General features: G+C 42.3%; 1 long non-coding RNA gene across 1 annotated transcript in view; it reads right to left on the reverse strand.

The window, feature by feature from the left end:
- Positions 1-3,536: 3,536 nt before the first annotated feature.
- The window catches only part of LOC128104400 (uncharacterized), a 93,124-nt gene continuing 82,095 nt past the window's right edge, over positions 3,537-14,565 (reverse strand). Inside the window, exons 2-4 of the long non-coding RNA XR_008215984.1 lie at positions 5,755-6,184; positions 5,239-5,294; positions 3,537-4,808 (exon numbers count right to left, since the gene is read on the reverse strand). This is a non-coding gene — a long non-coding RNA (uncharacterized LOC128104400). The remainder of the gene's footprint in view (positions 4,809-5,238; positions 5,295-5,754; positions 6,185-14,565) is intronic.

Consider the following 14,565-nt stretch of genomic DNA (forward strand, 5'->3'; position numbering starts at 1 on the left):
ACTAAAAGAACATGGTATCCACATAATGGGGATGCTAGTATTCACAGCAGGCAGAAGGCTCCATTCTACTGATGCAAGGGCCAACTTAGGAAGAATGGTAAAGGCTCTAACAGGAGCGAGTCACAGGACTGCTATGCTTCTGACCCCGTCCATCTGCCTGGTGACGCCTGGAGAGCGAAGGAGGTGGCCACAGCACACACACTGAGGGCTGCTGGCTAACAAGAATGAAATGCTTCATCTCCACTAAATTCCAGGGGGAAGATCCCCAAAGACTAAGAGATGGACAGATGCCCAATGTGATGGAAAATGCAGGTAGGCACTCAAGCTTGACACCTACCATCCCATAAGCTGTGTCTACCTGGAGAAGTCACCTTGTTGCATTCTCCTGCTACTTCCTCTTCCTTAATGTAAAGGTGATCACACCTCCATCACAGGGTCCCTGTAAGAACTGAGTGAGGAAGCGATACTCAGTAGGCACCTAACTGGTGTTTGTTCCCTCCATTCAATTTTGAAAGCTTACTAGGAAATCTATAACGATCAGCTCCAGGTCTAAGACTACTTTATCAGTCGATTTTTCCATTGCTACAACAACATACCTCAAGCAAGAAAATTTGCAAAGGAAGGAGTTGGTTTAGCTCACTGTTTAGGAGGCTGAGAGTTCAGGCCATCAGTCAGGGCTCTGGTAGGCCTTATGGTAGGTGGGATTACAGTGAAGGGCAATATAGGAAGTCTGGGGACTCAAGGCTCAAGCTTGCTCATTTGTAACAACGTAACGTCACAGCAACTAAGTCATTCTGGAGACCAGCACCAATCCCTTCTGTGATTCTGTGACAATACTCCTAGTAACTTAACTACCTCCCTGTAGGCCTTATTCTTCAAAACTCTACAACCTCAACAACTCTGCCATGCTGAGAACCCAGCTTCCAACAGAAGAGCCTTTGAAGGACAAACCACATGCCAACTGGTGCAACCATTGGCCCCAAAGCCACTACAGGTACTTCTTCTTGCAGGGCCATTTCCGGAAGAAATGGGAAACCCACTTGCCTTAACCCCTCAGAACTCAGTTCACTGCAATTGTGTTCCCCACGGGAAAGTCTGCTCATCTCCAAGCTTGTTCCCAGAAGTCGGGAGCCTTCCAGAGGCCCTGATCAATGGGGCTGCTGGATCTTGAACTTTCAGTCTCCAACACACGAGCCCTTTCTTTAGAAAGTACCCAGCTTTGTGTATTTTGTAGTAGCAACAGAAAGCAGATTAAAGCAGTGGTCTTAGGTGGTGCCTTGTTCCTCCCTGCCCAGCTTACAGCCGGATATAAAGTCAGCTTTTATAAAATATTAGATTGGGTAAAGTAAAGGGAATGTACCAACACCTAAAATAAGGAAAACCAATGGGAAAGCCATTAAGAATTCTGTTCACCCCTGTTCCCTACAATTTTTTCATTTAAAAAATAAGTAACTATGATGGTTTTAATGGAATGACCCCAAAAGGCTCATATATTTGAAGGCTTGGTCATTAGGGAGTGGTGCTACTTGACAGGGATTAGGAGGTGTGGCCTTGTCAAAGTAGGTGTGGCCTTGTTGGAGGAAGTGTGTCACTGCGGGTGGGCCTTGGGGTTTCAGAAGCCCAAGCCAGGCCCAGTGTCTCTCTCTTTCTGCTACTTGCTGATCTGGATGTACAAGTCTCAGCTCCCTCTCTAGCACTGTGCCTGCTTGTGTACTGCCATGCTTCCCAGCATGATGACAATGGACTGAAACTCTGAAATCATCAGCAAGCTGATTAAATGCTTTCTTTTATAAGAGTTGTTGTGATTGTGGTGTCTCTCTACAGCAACAGAGCTTTGAGTAAGACAGAAATTGGTTCCAGGAGTGGGGTATTGCTGTGACAGGCTTGACCATGCTTCTTGTTGGTGGAATGTGACCTTGGGACTGTGGATTAGGAAAGCAGCTGGACGCTTTAAGTGGGGCTTACTGGGCATCCTAGTAGGAACAGGGAAGAGAGTGGAGCTGGGAGCAGTGCAGATTATGATGGCCTGGCTCAAGAGGTTTCAGACGAGAAGAATATTAGTGGCCTAGAGATTGTTCTGTGATATTTTAGTGAATAATGTGGCTGCTTTTTGCTCTTATTTGAAAAGTCTGCCCAAGGCTAAATTTAGAGTTTTTGGATTAATGGCATTGGCAGAGGAAATTTCAAAACAGGCTAGTATTGACTGTATCACGTGGCTATTAGTGGCCAATCTTATGCAGATCTATAATGAAAAGGAGCAAGCTGAGCAAGAAAAAACACAAAATGTATAGTTTGAGGAGAAAAGGAACACCAGAAACAAGTTTGAAGAAAAGTCTAATGCTAGATGGAATAAAGGGAGTGATGACCTCATAGCAAGACCCCACCCAGCTAAACTTTCATCTTGTAAAAAGTAACATGCTCGCCTTATATACAGAGGAGCTGTATGATATTCCCAGAATCCTCTAAGAATGATGAACATTGTGGCACGTACTTGTGATCTCAATGCTGGATAGAGAAGCAGAAGGATGGTTCCCATGGCTTGTGGGCTAGCCTCTGAATCTTAGTTAGCAAACTCTAGACCAATGAGACCAATTTCTCAAAGAAGGTTGTCCTATGGCCTCCTCTTGAACCACCACACATGTTCATCTCTATACATGGAGACATACACACAGAGGTTTGGTCACCCCTTCCCTCATCCTATACATAAAAACAGGTTTTAGCATAGGATGGGGAATTTTTAAGACATTCCTGGAAGAGAAGACAAAATTCAGGGCTTCATTCTACCTTCCTTCCCAAAGGATGAGGAGGGGAGTGTCTGGCAATCCAGTCTTAACACCAAGAACGTTAGCCAGCTCCAGTAGATTAGCTGGACAAGGCTGTTCATAGTCACTTCGCTTATGGGGTTTGAGAAGGAATAATGAAGCTGCCAGGTGACTAGATTTTGGGTCCTAACTTCTAGGTTGGCACCAATTCAGGGCAGAGACTGAATAGTGTTAGGTTGCAACAGAGTTCAGCTCTATACACCCAATTCTCTAAACTATGTTTTCGAAGATGTAAAAGGAACCCTTGAAATGTGGTTGAGAAGTAGGTAAATTCCTTCTTTGAAAATTAATGGTAAAATGACCAAATGTTTCAAAATTGATGTTGGAGGCCCCATTGACACTTATGTGTGTATGTAGGTGGGTGGTATGTATAGGGGTGTGTGTGTGTGTGTGTGTGTGTGTGTGTGTGTGTGTGTGTGTGTAGGTGTGTGTGTAAGTGAGGAGAGAAAGAGAGAGAGAAGGGGAGGGAGGGAGGGGGAGAGAGAGAGAGAGAGAGAGAGAAGGGGAGGGAGGGAGGGAGAGAGAGAGAGAGAGAGAGAGAGAGAGAGAGAGAGAGAGAGAGCAGATTTGGTCTCTAATGAAACTGATTGCTACCACCAGCAAAACATGAGTTGCAAGAAGGCATTACTTTTATTAAATAAGCACATCAAAAGATAGAATGCTATTATTCCTCAGAAAAAGGAAGGAAATGGGGCCACCGGGTTATTTTGTAGTTGTTTTTGCTATTCTTTTGGATGAGAGCACAAAATTGCCAGTGGTGTCTCTTTGCAAAATTGAGTTAAACACTTAGAGGAAAGGAAAATAGCCGCAACATTACCCTTCTTCAATTCTCCCACATTGCTCATTGGCACCACCTTGGACCACTGCCTTGATGCCCACCCTGCCCCCATCACTTTGCTCACTCGGTCCTGTCTGCTGTTTGGCTCCAGGGCACTCATGGAATAAAGCAGGGAAAATGCTTGGTACTCTGGGCATGACTCGCTTCCCAGAAGAGTGCCCTTTTGAATTCCTCTTCCTCCTCCTGTGTGGTCATCCCTCCAGCTTTGCAGGCCTGCGATCTACAGCAGAATAAGTGGTCTAGGCCCAAAGGGCTTCTATTCTTTCCTCCAGTCACCATTCCCTCCCAGCAAGAGCGGTTAATGAAAACCCTCCGATTGGGTGCATTTGTTGCGCTTCAGAGTCTTGTTGCCATTTAAAGCATTTAAAATTAGGTTGGTTTCTGTTGTAGCCCTTTCCATAGCCAGTTAATCACAGGATTCGCTGCCACATTGAGGCCACAATGGGGATGGCACATGCGACCAGAAAGGAAGCCACCAAGTACAGGCCAAGTAGCTAATGTGCTTACAAAACACAAATTGTTTCAAATGCTTTGAACATGATTTTATTTGTTTCTTGCCATCTTTTGCTCAAGATTTGTTTCTCTAGGACCCAGCACCAAGCCTGGCATATTTGTTAACGAGTGAGTAGGTTTTTGGTTTTCCCCTGAAAGGCTGACCAAAGTAATAACAGGCTTTTGCTTGGAGAAAGCAAGCCTGGAGTTTGAGTTGGGAAGTTTCCTTTTACTGAGCTTCAGATGCTAGCCTCCCATTCTCCTTTCTGGCCCAGCTGCTGGGACCTACTGATAATAGTATTCAAAGTTGGAGGAGCCATGATGCACAAGAACCAAGAACCAGTGAGTCCATTCAAAGCCATCTTTCAACGAAAAGCTTGTGGATTGCCTTTACTTGGAAGCTCAGTCAGAGCAAAAACCCAAGTTAAATGTGAAAGCTGGGTCTTATTGAACCCCAAATGTAGAAGGAATGGGGGGAAGTGGTTAATTTTGCCTTCACTTACTTCTGCTGATCCCCAAGTCCTCATGCATACACACCACCCCTCCCCTTAGGTACCGTTCCTGTTTCTGCCAAGCCCCCTTACCTGGTATCTCTCGATTTGATTTCCCAGTATTGCTCTAGCATAGGTTTAGCAGGAAATTTCTTGTTTCATGATCTTAAAATGATCATAAAATATTTATTACCATACATGGGACTGGGAATCAAGACCTCATGAGTTCTGACTTGCTTTTCTTCTGGCTTGTATCCCTTCAGGCGTGTCTCTTAATCTCTCACTCCGTTCCCATGTCTGCAGAGTGGAGATGATTCAGCTGACCTAGTTCATAGGATACTGGGTTGAATAGCTCATTAGTGACTGTAAGACTCATTGAAAGCGCAGTATAATAGATAAATGCTCATAAATGACAGGACGCCTTACAGTGCAGGAACTTCTAAGGATAAAGTAAAATGCACGTGGTTTTCACATCATGCCCAATGACAGAAGTAAGTGGGAGCAACTCCTAGCTTACTTCCTTAATGTTTTCATCCTCCTGACTTGTGGACAACCAAAGGGCCCAATGAGACAATGAGCAATTGGAAAGACTTACCCTAGATAAATAATTCTTTCTTCATACTGTTTGCAGCTTCTGAATTCTACTGGATACTTGAAGCAACAAGGCCAACCAAGAGTGTGAGGAATAAGAGAAGAGTTAGTGATCTGCTTTCTTGGTGTTCTGTTTTGTATGCTTGTTTGATGTGTGTGTGTGTGTGTGTGTGTGTGTGTGTGTGTGTGTGTGTGTGTGTGTGTGTTGGAGGATACAAGGCCATTAAAGGTTCCATTCAGGAACTTTCCATGACAGAAGTCTGTCCATCTCAGAACCATGAGCATAATTATTACCCCATGTCATAGTCAGCTTCAGCTGTCAACTTGGCATAAACCTACAATCATCTTGGAACGAGAACCTCAACTGAAGAATTCCCCAGATCAGATTAGCCTGCGAGGCATTCTGTTAATTGATAACTGGTGCAGGAAGGCCAGGCCCACGATGGATAACAACATCCCTAGGTAGGGGGAGCAAGCCACTAAGCAGTGTTCCTCTGTGGGTTTTTCTTCCAGTTCTTACCTTAACCTTCTGTCTTAGCTTTCCAAGATGGTGGTCTAAAACCTGTGAGATGAAACAAGCCATTTGCTCCACAAGGCAAGTTGCTTTTGTTCATAGTTTTACCACAACAACAGAAAGTAAACTAGAGCAGTTACTTTAATAATGTGTAGGTACTGACATCACATTCTCCCGCTCCTTCAATTCTAGGTGTCTCTGTGTCCCATAAAACAAGAGCTTGGTCTCTTGGTCTTGAAAACTGTGTTCAGGGCTGCCATTATTTCAATGTTGTTGAAGGATGCTTCGCCCTGAAATGGAGGTGACCTCGACACACCTGCACCTTTCATCCACCAATGCAGTTGAGGACTGCCAGGCAGAAAACACTGCTGTAACTTCAGCGACACATGGCCTGCCGTCTGGTGTGGGTCTCCATGGTGGAGACAGCATGGTAACTCTGTGAGATACAAAGAGGAAAACTGAAAAGATCCTTTAAGGAAGCAAAATACTTCTAAGCTATGCAGAGCTTAAACAAGAGCCTAAATTAATTCTGCTTTTCAAAGAGATTGAAATAGAATGTCATGTTCATATAAGGACTACACTTAAAAATCAGAACCAATGGATGGAAAGTTTTAGACTCTATGGCAATTATAATAATAACTAATATAAATGAACTACATTCATGAATGCTAAGCTACATATTGTGTACATAGTATAACAGTTCATTTTCACCATAACCTTTAAAGAAAGTTGTTCACTTATGTAAACATACTTATTTTGTGGTACTAAGTAGGAAATAGTAGATAGTGGGGTCAATATTTCTGCTACAGCAACTTTCAAAATAGGTACAGCATAAAAGAAAAGGTAGTTTTAAAGATCTTGGCAGGTCAGGGAATTGAGGCGAGTTAAACAAGCCAGAGGGGAAGGCCTTTTGAGAGGAGCAGTCTGTGACTAACCATTTTCTTCTGGGGAAGTTTTGCCAGTTCTACACACGGGCTGGTGGGGACTTGGCCCTCACAGAGGGGCTTCACCGAGGGAATGAGAAATCAGCACAGCTCTCAGTGGTCATGTGGGGTTGGCGGGACAATTGGAAACTTCAGGCATCCTAAACACCTGGTTAGTTTTTCCCACAGTGTGTTTGCTGAAATAGGGCACTAGGAAGCTTTTATAGCACACACTGAAACCCCCTGTTCGTACGATGGAATTTAAGAGACAAAGTCTCTCTTGATGATGAGACCTGCCTCAAACAGATGGCCAGACTCATCCTCTAGACATTCGCCAAGGTTGGGAGCAACACTGGAAACCAAAAACCAAAGTCCCAAACCCCTGAAGGGTAGACTGAATTTCCCACAGTCTTCCACAGTTAAGGTGATGGAGACTTTCAATGAAAATACTTGGAAAAATATGCCTGAAAAACAGAGAGAAATCAACTTAGGGTCATTAATACCTACAATTCAGTCTCAAACCACTTTAATGCAGGCTAGAATGAGGTGACCAGCCACTGCCTAAGATGATGGCTCTAATGTAGGCCCCTCACAGGTAGAGGATGTCATCTGGAGCATCTAAAGATGCTTGCATCCAGTGTTTGAAACAGATCTGGAAATAATTAGATTCATAAAGAACCTGGAAAGGAATGGTTGGTAATCAGGAAACTAAACATAAAAACAATGGATCATCAATGGCTCAACGGTTCAAACAGAGCTGTGGGTATATATGGGTTCGAACAGAGCTGTGGCTTTGGAACAACCAATGCTGACAGTCTGAAAAAATTACAGTCAAAGGAGGGCAAAATACATGAAAAGACACATAATTTCTAGTGAAAATTGGAAAGCTAAAGATTGTCGTCCTAGAATTGTAAAATGATCTTGGTGAATAACAACTCCTTTGTAACGGAAGATTAACTGCAGAGGGTGGACAACTAGACTCACAGGCAAGCATGTAGAAAATGCACGAGCTGAGATACAGAAAAAAGAAAGGAGGGTGGAAGAGAGAGGAAGGCAAGAAGGGAGGGAGAGACGGAGTGAGGGAAGGGTTAGCGACAGGGCTCAGTGGGTAAAGATACTTGCCGCCAAGCCTGATGACCTGAGTTAGGTCTTCAGGACCCATATAGTAGGAAAGAATTGACTCCTACAAGTTTTTATCCGACCTCCATATACATGCACACTCATGCATATGCACATTCACATGAGTGCACACTCATGCACATGCACTCACACACATGCACACATACAAACATAAGTAAATAAATGAAATGCTAAAAGAAAGGGAGAGGAGGAAGATGGTGGGTAGACTTGGTAGTGCATGTCTGTAATCCCGACCACTTTGGGGCTGAGGCAGGAAGATAAGGCCAGTGTGGACAATTTACTAAAACCTGCTATCAAAATAAAAAGTAAAAAGAAACCAAGAAGCTGAGGATGTACTCAGGTAAACGATTCTAAATCATTAAAATACACAAATCCCTAGGGTCAATCCTCAATACAGAAAAAAGAAAAGATACAGGGTTGGGGAGAAGGAGGAGGAAGAGGAGAAGGAAAAAGGAGGAAGGAAGGAGGGAAGGAAGGAAGGGAGAGAGGAAGGGAGGGAGGAAGGAAGGAGGGAGAGAGACTGGAGTGAAGGTCTTTTCAGCCAAATAAAAGTGGATAGAGGGTATTGCCAATAGACCTTCACAAGCAAAGATATTGATGCATACAATAGTGGCAAATGCTAACATGAATACATCTAGTAGAGATAACGTGGGCCAACAGCACAAAGGATGAGAGAAAAGTCTATGAAGCTACAACGTGGCAATATTCTAGTGTTGTTAGGGAAGGAACAAGGTTAACAGCCTAAGGAACGCTACACTGTTAAGAAGAAATACTTAAATATATGAGATGCCCACTGGAAAGAATAAAAGCAAACAACTGTAACTATAAATAAAGATAATACATTGAAAATGTTTACTAATCTTCAGTAGAGACATAAGCAATGTCTACCCCGAAGGTTCCAACCACAGACTGAGATTTGGTTACTCCAAAATTCACCTGGGGGGACCAGTGAGAATGGTTGGGAGATCATGAGTAAGAACACAGGTGATCTTAAACAGCCATACTGTAAGGTCTGTGCTCAGCAGGGATGACGGCTTCCCCATGGCTCTGTAGATGGTGGCCTCTTCCTCACCCTTCCCCACATACATCCTCTGGCCTCTCCTCCTAAAACCCATGCATTTAGGGCAGAATTGCATGCAATTGATTGGACAAGGTAGCTAGATAGTCAAGATACGGTTCCATGACCCTCTTGGCCTTCTCCTTTTGTGGGGAAAGGTAAGCAGTCAGCAGGTCCAGCCATGATGATGGTGAGCAGGCCCGGTGAACTCCTGAAGATGGTGGTGATTTGGCTTGGGGGATAGTCCTGTACATACCTGCTTAAGAAAGTAAAAATATCTCTCATTCCTTTCTATGAATTTGTTCATCCTGGATCATTTTGTCTTGATAAGGTGCAAAATTTAAAATGCTTCAGAACTATTCCAGACCCCCTTCTCTGTGCCAACTCACAGGATTTTGTTCTCTACAAGTTGATTCTAAATATTTATCCATGCTGTAGCCTTTGATTTTCACACAATTTGTGGAGTACTTTTTTCTCTGCCTTGTTTATCAAAAGCTAGGCACAGTTAGAATGTGAGGAGTGACTGAAATATGAAAAAAGACATGTTAAAGTTTACAATGAGATTTAAAACATCATCAGTATAGATAGGAAAGGGAGTTTGAAGGGAAGAATCAGGGTCCTTCCTCTGAAGCAAACTTCTAACATACAGCCTGGATGATCACTTAGGAGGAGCTGTTTGCCGACACAAAGACCCATCCATTGAAAGCTGCAAATCTTTCAGTTCAGATACTAAAGTCATAAAGGACACAGCACCAATGTGTATCATCCCAGTACTCTGAGTTGTTTCTGGAGTCTTCTATGTCTTCTCTGCAAGGAGGATGAACTGATGCTTGGGTCCTTTGTTGCTTTCAGAAACCCGCCTCCGGAAGCAATAAAGGATCTTGAGAAATGAACTAATGGTGAGAGTCATCAACCTAGAAATTATAAATAATCACAGGCTTGCTGGTATGCACAGATGGAATGCTGTAAAGAAACACTAGAAGGCTTTCACAAGCATGTCTCCTTTTCAATCAGAAATCATTTGCTTTGGATGGCTTGGCAAAGACCAATCGTCTGCCAGTGCTACTGTTTTTAGGTCGATCTTTTTGAATGAAATGGTACTTTGAAGTAAATGAGGGAAGATTACTTGATGGATAGAGAATGATAGATTTACCTTAGTTTTATTGCTTGTTTCTTTGTTTTTAAAGATAGATTCTTAAAAGAAGGATGAAATCAGAAGAAGGACATTTTGGACAAGTGAACTATATAAAATATTAAGCATAAGTTAAGGAGAGAAACAAATATCTTGGAAAACTAAGGCCCCCACATCCTGCACAGTCAACATGATGCATTACTATAGTCGTGTGGGGGCTAATCAGTGATACCAAGAAAAAAGTAGTGCATAAACTTATTTGGCATAATAATGGTTTCACTGAATATAACCTCCCAATTCCCTCTCTCTCTCTCTCTCTCTCTCTCTCTCTCTCTCTCACACACACACACACACACACACACACACACACACACAAGGGCTAGGGACTGTATCAATAACAAATGAAGAATTCAGGGAGAGGCTTGGCTTCACATGACTCTTGGTTGGTGGTTCCAAGGGTACAGATCAACGTCTTCCTCACAGTGCTCTACACTTTTGGAGCAGTACTCCATTCTCCAGCAGGTCTCACTCACCCCTGAGACTTCCTGGGCTTGGTGGTACTTCCCTTCATTTGAGAGGAGTGGGAAAGAAAACTCGGAATAACCAGTTTGGAGTCCTGATTTATCTGCCAAGTTTCTTGTTCCCACATTTAAACCAAACCCTGTAGCCATGAGGGTATGCCCTCTTGTTGCCCCCTACTCCAGACCCCACAAACAGAAATCAGGTAAATTATACTTCGGTCATATGCCTGACAGAGGAAGAGGACCTTTGGGTTGGAGGGGGGGGGGATACTACAGACAGAAGGAGATGGCTCATTGTTCTCTACCATAGGAAGAAGAGACACACAATTTCTGTTAGTGGGTATCTGGCCTTGGATTATAGACAACTTTTAAGTGACTAGTGTATATTTTATTTCATAATTTTCAATACAGTTTTAATATTTATATGTATATAAATAACTATGTACTTAACTTAAATCATTTGAAGTCATAGATTCATTAAAAATGCTAAATTGCTACTGTAGGTAAAACTTTGTAAACAGACTTATAGATGAGTTTCTACTTTAAGTGTAGAACCAGGAGGTGAAGGGCTCTGAGCAACATGTGGAACCACAAGAGGACAGACTGGTGAGAAGAGATTGATTTCACAATCAAGCAACAGTTGAGAAATGTTAATTTTGCAATATATATTTTTGTCTAATTAAAGTTAATGAGTTTCATCAATTATAATTAATGTTCTGATACCAATCAGGCATGTCCAACTTGGGACTCACAAGCTGCGTGTGGCCACATGTGGCCAAGGGTAGCTATGAATGTGGCCCAGCACAAAATCATAAACATACTTGTTTTTGAAGTTAATATTTTTGGTGTGTGTGTGTGTAACTTGACTGAGTGGTTCTTGAGTGTGAACTTTGTAGATGACAACATTGTATTACACAGGCATACCTGGGTCATCACTACAAAGTTCACAAACTTTTTTTCTAACAATGAAAACCAAAATGCACTCAGAAAATACCATTCTGCTGACTGTGCCTTGGATTTGCTGGGCCCTTCCCATCCTGACTGCACCTGCCTGTCCATCAGTCTCAGCCTGTTGCCAAGTGGTGTTTCCATAAAAGAAAGCAGCATACAAACACATATGTGTGCACACCTAGAGTCGATTGTCGCCTTCTCTCCTCATTCCACAGCACGAGCATCTCCACCTTCACCACTCCAACATGATAACTGATGGATTTAAAGTTGCGGCACAAGAGATCAAATAAGTGGCCCGGATTCAACCACTACCACATTTTACCTCAGCACTTAGCACACAGCATTTGATTGAAATAAGCTTCACAAATCATTGGGACACACTTTCTTTTCAATGCAGCCTATTCCATGTTGCGTTTTTAAACACCAGCTGTATTTCCCCTAACTGATTTCATGACTCAGGCATGAATGCTCAAGAGAGTCTCAAATCCAGAAAGAGGAATGAATGATGTCTAGGGCTCCTTTTATTAACATGTGAGGTTGAGATGAAGGACATGTATCAAACTCAAGCCGAAGTCTAGGAGGGATTTGAAAATCCTAAGGAAAATGTGGGAAGATTTGTTTTCCTAATTGCAGGGTGGGGAGGCCTTATGAGAAAACAGAGGATATCGTTGTGGTAGAACGAGCAAGGCTCACATTTGGATTTTGACCCAGTCTTCTGCCAACATGGAAGACGTCAGTTTGGAGTAACATATGACATAGGTGTTTACATGCTGGGAGGCACTGAAATACTTAATGGGCGTTTAGAGTCAACATTGATCAGCACGGTGGCACATGGAGGTTGGTTTGTTTTCCTTACTGGGTATTAGGAAAATCACAGTGTTGTCCACCAGACAGCATAGAAGTCACTGGAAACAGATTTTTCTTTTGGTTTCTAGAGTAATTTATCTAAAAGAGTAGACCTTCATGATTCACAAAACGGGGCAGTTGTGTTGTTTTATTAGGTTTGAAGTTACTCATACCAAGTCAAACTTTAATGTATGTAAGTTACTGGACTTGGTTTTCAGGAAGACATTTATATACCAATATTACTGAAAATACACTTCCTCACCATCACCTTTGAGCAAAAGTAGATGATGAAGTTGGAAGAAAATACTTTCAAACACTCTATGGAAACACAAACAGAAAGTAGTATTGGTGGTTTTGCTTAGCCTTCAGGCTTGCACTAACCCTTTTCATTTCTTCACCTTTTACTCAAGTTCTTCTCTGTGTCTTAGATTCCAGTGCTCATGGGGAAATGTAAGATAGGCTCAGGTCCTGACTGTGATTAGCATACCATCTAACGTTGATGCCCTTTACCTCAGCAACTCACTAAACTTCTTGATCCTAAACTCTCTCCTCAGCTAACTCTCAAGAGATCAAATAAGACAGTACAAGAAGAGACATTTGAAAGCTCCCAGGTTATATTCAAGGGTAAAATCATATTTAAAACACTATATGGAGTCAACAGGTTATATTTGGAAATAAATATATGTATATACAAATACATATATGCATGCAATAATAATTGATTATGAATAAAGAGGCCAGAATTTTGAAGGATTGCAGGAGGGTTATATGTGAGCATTTGGAGGGAGGAAAGGGAAGGGAGAAATGTTGTAATTAAAATACAATCTAAAAAATAAAAAAAGGAAATTGATTGTTTGAAATTCTCAAAGAATTGGAAAAAATATAACGAACTCTTCACTAAAAATGCATTTAGTAAGCTTGGATATACACTTAATAAATAAATACTGTTTACTAATAAAGAGTTGGGTTCTCTATATATACTGCTAAGTGTAGACACACACTAGGGGAAAAGGAGTAAGCTTCAGACTGGTTCGGGGGAGCATACAAATTCAACTCTTGGGTTTGGGTTTGTCTATTTTGTTTCAGATTTGGTCTGCATGCCTCCCTGCTGTATGTGATTAGTGACTCGCTCTCCCTGTGCCTCTGTCCTCACACCTGTCAAATGCAGCAGTCATCTGAGCCATAGGATTCTGAGGACTAGAGACATGTACCTATGGAGTTCTTTAGAGCAGTGTGGGAACATTTACGGAATTTGAAGAGGCCTATAGAGAAGTATAGGCATGCAACAGAAGGGAGAGATGGTGCGAAGGATGTGCACTCGGGAGAGGTTTTAAGTTCTGAGGGTGTCACAGAATGAATTATAAGTTGAATCACTGCATCCTTTTCCTTATAAAATAATCCACTTTTTGCCAGAACTGTGTCCAGAAGAATACACCCTGGTCTTGATAATTAAGTTACCCATAGAAACACATCTTTGTATTTATATTTATTTTATATGTGAAGGCACTACACATGTAAGAGAATTGCTGAAGTAAAGAAGGAAGACATGGCAAGTAAGGATGGGTCTAAAGAAAACACACACAGGTAGGTGATGCTCGCATCTACTAGTGCAGCTACTTTCAAACTCCTCCTATTATCTCTGAGATGCTGAGAGTTAGGGATGTGAGCTCCTTCTGTCCCAGAAGTTCCATTCAGAGGTACACAGCCAATAGAGATAAGTACACATGTTCACCAAGAGGCATGCGTAGGAATGTCCGCAGAGATAGTACTTATAGTAGTCCAAACAGGGAACAACTCAAATTCTAATCCAGAATAATGGGGAAATGCATTTGCAGCATGCTACCTAATAGAATGTCGTGTGTCACAGAGAATGAGCACACCACGTTAAGCACCACGAATGGATCTTATAAACATGACAGAGAAAATTAGTCAGGTATAAAAGAATGTATACTTCATGTCTCCACTCACAGGACATTTAAAATCAGGCAAAACTAAACTAAGAGACTGCGTCTGAATCCCTTGTACATATAGCTGTCCTTAGCCAGCTGCGCGTCTATCACTGTTTGCAGTGTCTGACCCCAAGTCTGCACAACTCAGACTTACTTGGTTTGCTTGCTTGCCAGTTTGCTGCCTGAGAAAAGGTCTCTTGTAACCCTGGGGCCAGCCTCAAACCCCTTGTGTAGCTGAGGATGGTCTTGAACTCTTGATCCTACAGCCTCTAGCTTCTATGGATTAAGACTATAAGCA

The sequence above is a fragment of the Peromyscus californicus genome, unplaced genomic scaffold (genome assembly GCF_007827085.1).
Source record: "Peromyscus californicus insignis strain IS unplaced genomic scaffold, ASM782708v3 Scaffold_8__1_contigs__length_139910024, whole genome shotgun sequence".
NCBI lineage: Eukaryota > Metazoa > Chordata > Mammalia > Rodentia > Cricetidae > Peromyscus > Peromyscus californicus.